The sequence below is a fragment of the Pristiophorus japonicus genome, unplaced genomic scaffold (assembly GCF_044704955.1).
Source record: "Pristiophorus japonicus isolate sPriJap1 unplaced genomic scaffold, sPriJap1.hap1 HAP1_SCAFFOLD_46, whole genome shotgun sequence".
In the NCBI taxonomy this organism is placed as follows: Eukaryota; Metazoa; Chordata; class Chondrichthyes; family Pristiophoridae; genus Pristiophorus; species Pristiophorus japonicus.
Genome location: NW_027254363.1, coordinates 60646 through 70858, shown reverse-complemented (window position 1 = coordinate 70858; position 10213 = coordinate 60646). Strand labels below are relative to the sequence as shown.

General features: G+C 41.8%; 1 non-coding gene across 1 annotated transcript; it reads right to left on the bottom strand.

Moving 5' to 3' along the window:
• Positions 1-271: 271 nt before the first annotated feature.
• trnas-uga (transfer RNA serine (anticodon UGA)) lies at positions 272-353 on the bottom strand. The gene has a single exon. It is a non-coding gene; the product is annotated as a tRNA-Ser (tRNA).
• Positions 354-10213: the final 9860 nt, after the last annotated feature.

The following is a 10213-nucleotide window of genomic DNA, read 5'->3' as shown; positions in this document are numbered from 1 at the left end:
TGTAAAATGTTGTTCAACTTTAAAAATAAAACCATTAGCTGAAGGTGATTTCCTTGCAGGGCTCTTTATTAAAAGGTATTTTGTCATTCTATTTCCTGTGTATATTTCTCACTGATCTTTGCAAATAGTTTCCAACAAACCAACACTAATTAATGCCTGTAAATTAATAGTGTTGACAATTCGAACACTATAAGTGTAATAAAAGGCAGTGGAGAGAAGTCTGATCAGATCCCATTGATCAAATCAAAGAGTGAAATATTCCCTTTTAAATCGCTGCGAGCAGGGTTCGAACCTGCGTGGGGAAACCCCATTGGATTTCAAGTCCAACGCCTTAACCACTCGGCCATCGCAGCTACAAGATGGATTCGTTATAACAGTTGAAAGATCGTTGCGAAATATCAGACAAATATACTTTTAGTCAACGTAATATCAGGCATTCAAAAATTGTGGGTTTGAGTCCCACCAGAGACAGATTTTAGGTCAGGATTTGATGTTTCCTGGGCAGCACAATCAAATTTGCAGCAAATCAATACTTCAGAGATGTGAAACTGCGGCCCCTGCACTTGCTGTTACACAACGTCTCCAATTATCCTCTGAATTCTCTGGGCGCACTGGGTCATTTGCACAGCAACAGGAGCAAGACATCGAGCCTCTGACAGGCTGAGTCCATTAACCGCTCAAAAACTTGCAAAGGACACGTGATAGAACAGTGGAACTCTTTTCGGTCGCGCGCAGCTGCTGCATAGATGACGAGAATGGATTGCCAAACCCACGAACCTGTTGCACAGAAAGAGGAGGAGGCCATTCAACCACTCGAGCCTATTGCATAGGACCAGGGGGATGACATTCCGTCCCTGATCCTGATGCACAGTGTAATATATTTGTTCGTGAGTTATCTGACACCAGAGTGCGCCACTGTCGGATGTCATTTAGGCAATCCATGAAGTCGGATCTTGTTCTTAACCGAAGTAGGAATCAAAGAGACCGGGTAACCACACGAGGCAGTTTATAATAAAGGACTCTTGTGTTATTACACACAAGGACAGGAGGAGTTATTCCGAATCTCGAGGACATTAAACCGCTGGATTCAATTAATATTGACATGATGGTTCAGTCACCGGACCAGGGGATTGACATTCCTTACCTCCAACTGTTGCCCAGGAACAGGTCGAGTCATTCAACCCTTCGAGCACATTACACAGGCGGTCAATCATAGTGGTATGATTTTTATTATACTGAACTAGTATTCCAGAGACAGGAAATTTAATCCCACCATTAGAGTACGGTAAATTAAATTCAATTAAATAAATCTGGAAATTAAAAAAGTATCAATAATGGTGACCATTATCGTAACAAACCCATCTGATTCACTAATCTCCTTCAGGGAAGGGGATCTGCCGACCTTACCAGTCTGGGCCGATATGTGACTCCAGACCCATAGCAACGTGGTTGATTCTATACTGCCATCTGAAATGTCGAAGCGAGCCATTCAGCTGCATATGGTTGCTCACCAACACATTAACAATGAAATTAGGTGTGGGCAACAAATGCTGCCCTTGCTAGCGATGACCACATGCTTGAATTAATCAACTAGAACACTAGGACCTCTAGATTGTTAAACAGAAACAATCAGACCCTCAAGCCAGGTCACAATGTTGAGTGGAGTCAACTAGAATGCATAGCTTGCTGGCTTCAATCCATAAATCAGAGAGTTGGGTTAAAATGGAGATTTACATAGTGGCAGAACGTGGATAGTGGTGTTCCACAAGGATCGGTGATGGGACCACTGTTGTTCACAAGTGATATTGACAACTTGACCGAGAAAGCGAAAACATCATATCGAAATTTGCAAGTGACATCTAATTATGCGGGTAGTCAAAAGTGAGGAGGACTACAACACATTAGAGGAGATCATTAATAAACTTGTAGATTGGGCATATCATTGGCTTTTGAATTTCAAACCATATAACTGTGAGGTGTTAAATTTTGTTAGGAAGAATAGGGCGGTCACTTATTATTGGAGGATACCAGTCTGGGTGGCGTAGAAGATCAAACGGAAGGCGAATACACAATACTCTAAAAGTTAAGACACAGATTAGCAAGGTCATAAATAAGCAAAACCAAAAAGCACGTATAGTATAGAATGTAGCGAATTTATGGTAAACTTGTATTTTACCTTTGTTAGACCACACAGGGTAGTGTGCACATTTCCATTCGGCATATTATAAAAAGCATATAGAGGCATTTTAGAGGATGCAGAGAAGATTTACAAGGATGATAACAGAACAGCCAGTGTACACATATCAGCAAAGGAAGAACAGGCTAGATCTCTTTTCTATTGGAATACGGAGGCTGAGGCGTTATCAAATTTTGGTGCTCTGTTTACAAGGTAACGTTCGATGGGGTATATGCTTGGACATAAGTTTACAGATTGTACAATTCAGCTGCTGCTGTTGTCCTACAGCACCTCAAGGATGCCCAGCGTTGAGCTGCTCCATCTGTTCAGAATCTATACGATTTAGCACGGTTGTGGTGCCAGAAAATACGAAGCAGAGTGTCCTCCGTGTGAAGACAGGACTTAGTATCCACAAGGTGTTTCCAGTATTCGCTGCTACCGATATCGCCATGGACAGTTGCATCTGCGACAGACAGTTTGGTGAGTAGAAATTCAAGTAGGTTTTGTAATATCGGATCGGCAGTTGTGAGGGAGCACAGCACTGTCCGAGTTGCTGACTTTCGGTTGAGATCTTAAACCGAGACATGTCTGCCCTCCGAGCTGGACGTAAAATATCCCATGCTCGCTATTCAGAAGTATAGCAGGAGAGTTCACCCCGGTGTCTTGGAGCCAACTTTCATCCTACAAACAACATCTAATCACTATTTAATCGTGGGTTCTTGCTGGTGCAAATCTGCTTTTGCATTTCCTACATTAGTGACCAGACTGTAAAACAACTTAACTGGCTGTGAACCGCTTTGGGAAGTCCTGAGATGAATGTCCCTGCAAAAATGCTCGCGTTTTTTTATCGTTAAATAAAAATACACAATAGCAAGGCCGGTTGAATCAAATGGTTAAGCATGGCGCTGTTAACGCGAATGCTGCGCTTTCGATCCTCGTAAGGAACATCTTTTATTTTGTGTGGGGGAGGGCAGGGTAACGAGCATCTTAGCTTTGTTATTTTAGAGCAGCTTAAACATTTAGGAATGAAACTGACAAGGACCTGCAATATATTCAAGAATTGCTGCAAAATCTTAGTTCTGCCAAGAGCTCATTGAACTGCGGAGAGTTTCCAGCATTTAATGAACAATACGATTATCTCCGAAAATTTGGGACTTCTCATATTTCAATCAGTTAATGGCCCACTGCCGCTGATTGGTTTGCCGTGCTAAGTATGGAATTGAAATAAATGCAATTGCGGTGTGTAATCCCTCATTCACGGCATTCGTCATCTGTGCACTGCAGGAACAGCGTGGCTGAATGGCTAAGGTGTCTGACTTCGGAAAAACACTGATATTATCAGAAAATTGTAGGGTTGAGTACTGTCGAATCTTATTCAGCTGAATATGACTTCATTCTAAAAATTGCAGGGCTCTTTATTAAAATGCATTTTTAATGCTGTTTGCTGTGTATATTTCTCATTGATCTTTGCAACGTTTACAACAAACCTACAATCGCTAATTGATGGCAGTATTTATTAGTGTTTCCAATTAGAAAAATAGGTTTGCGTCAATGATTGCAATAAAGTGCAGTTGAGGGAATTCTGTTCAGTTTCGGCGTCAGTCATCTCGTCAGCGAGCTGATTAAAGCAAATAAAATGTTCACTGTAGAATCGCTATAAGCAGGGCTCGAAACCACATTCTATTTCAAGTCCAACGCCTTAACCACTCGGCCATCGCAACTATGCACGTTAATTATTTATTAATCTACTGGTCGGTGGAAAATTTAAGACAATTGCCGGCATGCTTGCCCTGTTTGAAATCCCAGTCGATATGAAAACTAAATCGTAGAATCATTGAATTTCACAGCACAGCAGGAATGATTTCGTCCAGAACTGGAAGCATTTACTTTCGTGAAAATGTAAACAGACTGGGGAGCTTTTCTCTGTAATAGCCAAGGCAGATATTGTCTCTAATATTATGAAGGGATGTGATAGCGCCGACGTGCAGAAAATATTTGCTATTATGCAGGAGTTCAGAATTAGAGGTCATAATTATAAGACAGACACCGATGAATTCAGAAGGCAATGCAAGAGTAACTTCTTTACCAAAGAGTGATTAGAATGTGGAAGGTGCTACAATGTTCTGGAGTTGAGGCGAATACAACAGAGGCATTAAAGAGAGAGCTACCCAAGCACATGAGTGAGAAAGGAATAGAAGGATGTGCTGATAGGATGAGTTGAAGTACGATTGAAGTGATCCGGGTCTGGGGACCTATCTCCTTTCAAATCGACTAAAAACCTGAATGCTTCCTTTGTCACTGTGTTTACTTCATCCAGAAAATGACATTCCTCCTCGATAGCAGTATCTGCATTGCCCCTTTCCTTTGTGAAAACAGATGAACAGTATTCATTAAGAAATTACCAAAATCTTCCGCCTCCACACAAAGATTACACTCAAGGTCGCGAAGACGTCCTATCCTTTCTTTAGTTACCATCTTACTCCTAATATATTTGTCAAACATCTGTAGGTTTTCCTTAATTTTAGGAGCCAAACATTTTTAACGCACTCTCTTACCATTCCTAACATCATTTTTAATTGTGTCTCTTAACTGTCTATATTCCGCCAAGGGATCATTAGTATTTAGCTGGTGGGATATGAAAAAGCGTCCCTTTTTTTTAATCCTCCCCTGTAAGTCCTTAGACGTCCAGGGGGCTCTAGAATTATTTTCCCAGCCTTTTACTTTATGCGCACATGCTTGGCCTTAGCCTTCACGATCTCCTCCCTTGAATGCCTCCCACTCTTCCGACAATGATTTACCTACAAGTAGCTGTTTCCTGTCCACTGCTGCCAAATCAATTCTCAACTGAGCAAAATTAGCTTTTCCCCAATTTGGGACTTTTATTAAAGCAGTTAATTTTCTTTAGCGACAGCTAACATGAGTCTGACTGAATTATAGTCACCGGCACCCAAGTGTTCTCCCACTGATACCCCGTCAACCTGCGCAGCTTGATTTCTCCCAGAAAAATCCAGAACCGCCACATTTTGTCTTGGGCCTGTTACATAGTGACGAAAAGAGGTTCAGTTGAATACATTTTAAGAATTCTGCACTCTTTCCCCTTCACACTATATATGTCCCAATATTTGGATAGTTAAAATCCCTACTATTACTACCCTAAGGTTTATGCACCGCATCCATTTGCCTACATATTTTATCCGCCATCTCCATCCCACAGTTTGGGGGTCTATAATACATTCGCAGCAGTGTGAACACTACTTCTTTATTTTTCAATTAGACTCATATGACCACATTTGATGATCCCTCTCACATATCATCCCTCTTGTATTCTATGCCTCTGCAAAATGAGGAAAGCATTCCGTGTGCCTTCTGAAATAACTTTTCTGCCTGTTCGGCTACATTCACGGATTTGTGGACATGCATTCAACGTTCCCTTTGTTCCACTACACTTCTCATTGTCCTGCTATTTAACGTGCGATCCTTGGCCTGGTTCGCACTACACAAATGCATTACCTCACGATTCTACGGATTGGTTTCCATAAGCCACGATTCTGCCCAGCTGACCAGTTCATTGATATCTTCCTGCATTCAACAACTTTATTCTTCATTATCAACCACAAAGCCAATTTTTGTATCATTTGTATAAGTTTTAACCAGAGGCCCTTCATTCAAGTCTAAATCATTAATAAATACCACAAAGAAAAATGAATCTTCTGCGCAGTCTTACGGATCCTGACTCGAACAGCCTTCCAGTTGCAACAACACCTATTGTTCTTTACTTCCTGACTCCGAAACAATTCCGGATTCAACTTGCCACTTTGCCTTGGATCCCAATGGCTGGTTACTCTCCTGAGCAGTCTGTCATATGGGACCTCGTCATAAGCCTTTGCTAAAAGCCACATGCACTGCCAAAAAGTGCACTACCCTCATCGGCACTCCTTGTGATCTCCTCAGAAAATTAAATCAATTAAGTCAGACACGGCCATCCCTTTACAAATCCATGCTGACTGATCTTGACGAATCTGTGTCTTTCTAAATGAATATTTATCCTGTTCTTTAGACTCTTTTCAAATAATGTTCCAACAACCGATGTAATGCTGACTGTTCTTTAATTGTTCATCGATCCATTTTGAAACAAATGCACAACATTAGCAGTCCTCCAGTCCTTTGGCACGACGCCTGTAGCCAGAGAGTATTATGATGGTCAGATCTTGTACTATTTCCTCTTTTGCTTCTCTCGGTCCTGTGGAGTTTTCCACCTACAAAGCTGTCAAATTCCTCAATATTACCTTTTTCACGATGTTTATTTCAGTTAATATTTCAGACTTCTTACCGATTGCAACGTCTGCATCGCCCCTCCCTTTTGTGAAAACAGTTGCAAAGGATTGATTAAAATCATACACACATATTCTGCCTCCATAAACAAATTACTTTTATCGTCTCTAATGATCCCTCATCTTTCTTTTGATATCCTTTGCTCTTAATTTATTTGTAAATCTTTGCATTTTCATTGATTTACTTGGCAATATATTTTGCTTTTCTCTCTTTGCTTACCAATGTCCTGTTAAATTTCAACTTCCACTTTATTTTCTCCTCTAGACTTTCTGAACTATTGAGCCCAAACTTTGGCATATGTTCCCCTATTTTCATTATTCTGCGCTGAAAGCACCTTGACATCCAAGGGGCTTTAGATTTGTTAGCACCACCCTTTTCCTTTCAGGAGCATATTTGTGCTGAAACCTGAGGATCTTCTCATTGAATGCCTCCCAATGCTCTTCTCATTGAATGCATCCCAATGCTCTAAAACAGTTTTTGCCTTCAAGTAACTGTTTCCAGCCCACTTTGCCTAAATCAGATCTCTGTTTACCAAAATTGTCTTTTACCAAATTAAGATTTTGTATTACGGGTGTAACTGTCAATTTCCATAACTACACTAAATTTAACTGAGTTATGATCACAAGAACTAAAATGCTCCCCATTGATGCATCTTCGACCTGCTCAGCATCATTCGCTCAAACTAAGCGCAGAACCGTCCCCTATCTTGTTGGTCTTGCTACATATTGGCTAAAAATGATCTCCTGAATAAATTTCAGGAATGCTGCACCCGCGATACTTTTCACACTAATTCTATCCAAGTTAATATAACGGCAGTTGAAATCGCCTACTCTTACTGCCCTCAAATTCCAGCACTTCTCAGACGTTAACCAACATATTTTCTCTTCGATCTCCCTCTGGGCGTCTACAGTACACTCCCAGCCCCTTTTATATTCTTGAATTTATCTAATATATCCTGAATTGAAGACACTTCAAACACATTATCTTACCTCACAGCTGCAATTGTTTACTTAATCAATACTGCGACCTCCCCATTACCCTCGGTTTTATCCCTCCTCTCACCTGCCTGACAAACATGTAACCAGGAATGTTGACCGATCATACCTGCCCTTCTTTCAATCATGTCACAGTAAATGCTTCAATATGATTCTCATCGCTGGCACGTGGAACCGGGTGTAAGCTGAAATTACTAACTTTGAGGTGCTGCTTTTTTCATCATCTTAGACGTTCTCTCGAACAAGGATGACTTGATTCAACATGAGTTCACAGTTATTTCAATGAAAGACCCGATAATTCAGTCCTGAACTCTAATTCAAGGAGTTGATGTCTTTTTAACGTGTGGAGACCTTTGCACCTAAGCCACAATAGCGACTTGACAGAGCTAGGAGTTTATATCGTGGCATGGGTTAAGCAGGATCATTGGAGAACTGCTCTGCTTCATGGACCTAGCACACACACATTTGGCATTGTGGGCTAACCCGTGCTGCCCCTGTGCCGTCGGCAATTCTGCGCCCCGTATCCTCATTTATCGCACCTCTGCCACGAACTCTCACCACTCCTCCGCCATAATCATTCGCTCCATTTCCATCGCGATCTCTGGCCTTATCTCCACCACGATCTCTTGCCGTTCCTCTGCAACAAAAGCATTCGCTGCACATCTGCCACGATCTGTCACTGCTCCTCCGCCAAATTATCAGGCCGCTTCTCCGCCACACGCATTCGCTGCATCTCCGCCATGATCTCTCGCTTCTCCTCCACCACAAGAAATGTGCTGCACCTCATGCTTTTTAAACCCTATCCGAGCTCCCACAAATCAGCATGCAATGCTTCATCTCACTTGCGATCTGTGTCATTGGTATCATAATGGATCAAGTTCTCTGGTTGTTCACCCTATCCCCCCAGCATCCCCTGCATCCGCTCAGTTATATATTTGACCCTGGCACCATAAACGCAACATATCATTCTGGATTGATGTCTGTGGCGTGTCTGCACGGTTAACTATTGAATCTTTTACCAATATTGCTCCCACTCTTCTTCCTACCTCCTGGGCAGCTGATCCGGCAGTGGTGCCATGGACTTGGCTCAGGTTGCATTCCCTGGAGAACCATCCCCCACCCCCCCACCCGCCCCGCACCAGTACTCAGAACAGAAAGCTGGGTGGAGAGTGAGAAGCACTCAGGTGATTTCTGAACTACCTGGCTGTTCCTACTCTTCAGTCTGCCGGCCACACATTCCTTCTCACCCAGCACACTTTTAATGTGCGAGGTGACCACATCAAGAAACGTGCTATCCACGAAGTTCTCAGCTTCTTGGATGCACTGCAGTGACTCTCCCACTGGTATGCTTTCCATCTGCCCAATTAATTGCGAAAAACTTAGTACAGAAGTGCAACCTTCCATGTTGGGACTGCTATTAAGTGGCTAAAAAAAGTTATCCTCAATGCAAATGAGCTATTCTGTGCCGTCTATACATTTTACACTACTTATATCACAGTGAATATTAAAGTAATTGATATCCACCATAGTACAAACCAAAATGAGTGAACTTTCAGATATTTGCTATCACATTGCTTCTTCTAGCTCCCACGGATTGTTTGGGGGACTACAGCACACTCCCTGCAATGCGTTTGCCCATTTTTGTACATATGTTGAAATCATTTAGCTTAATTTAAACTCGTTCTAACATATGATTCCTTCTCACAGCTGTAATTGTTTATTTAGCAAAAATTGCCACCCCCTCATTTTTATGCCCATCTTTATCTTGTTTGAAAACCATGTAACCAGGAATGTAAAGATGCCTACCTTACCCTTATTTATGCCATGTTTCTGTTATCGCTAATGTATCATATTTCAAGGTGTGTATCTGTGCCTTTAGCTCCTCTACCTTTTTCACCTATTCCTTGCGTTTGGAATATGCCATCAATCACAGGCGTGGCTGGAAGTATGTTTCCAGTGAGTTTCCCCAGGGCTAAATACCAGGCCTCTTGCTTTTTGTGGTACATAGCAATGATTAGATGTGAATGCAGGATGTATGATTAAGAATTTTGAAGATTATACTAAAACTGGCTGTGTGGTTGATAATGAAGAGGAAAGCCATAGACTGCAGGAATATATAAATGCACTGGCCTGGTGGGCGGAACAATGGAAAATATAATTCAATCTGGTGAGCAGTGAGCTAATGCATTTTGGCAGGGCTAATAAGGCAACGGAACACACAATCAGTGGTATGGCACTGCAAGACATAGAGAAAAAAGGGCTTCTTGAAATGCATGTACTCAGATCGATGAATGTAGAAGGATACGTGGTTAAGAAGGCATACGGAATACGTACATTTAGCAGGAGAGGCATGGAATACAAGAGCAGGGCGGTTATGTTTGAAATGCTATAAACACTAGTTGGAACACAGCTAATGTACTGCATGCAGTTCTGGTCACCATTACAGGAAAGACGTGATTGTTCGAGAGAGGGTACTGCTCAGATTTAAGATTAGGCGAGCATTCTACCGATGAAGCACGAATGCTCGGATTTATATTATTTTCACTTTCCAAACTCCAACTGATTTTGGAACAATTTCTTTCATAATAAAAACTGAGACACGGCTCCAAAATAAAATGCAAAGTGGAGCAGATGCTGCATATAGAATTATTTAATCAATGCTGGAACAAAACTCGGCAGGTCAAGTACCAGCTGTGTCCAGAAAACACAG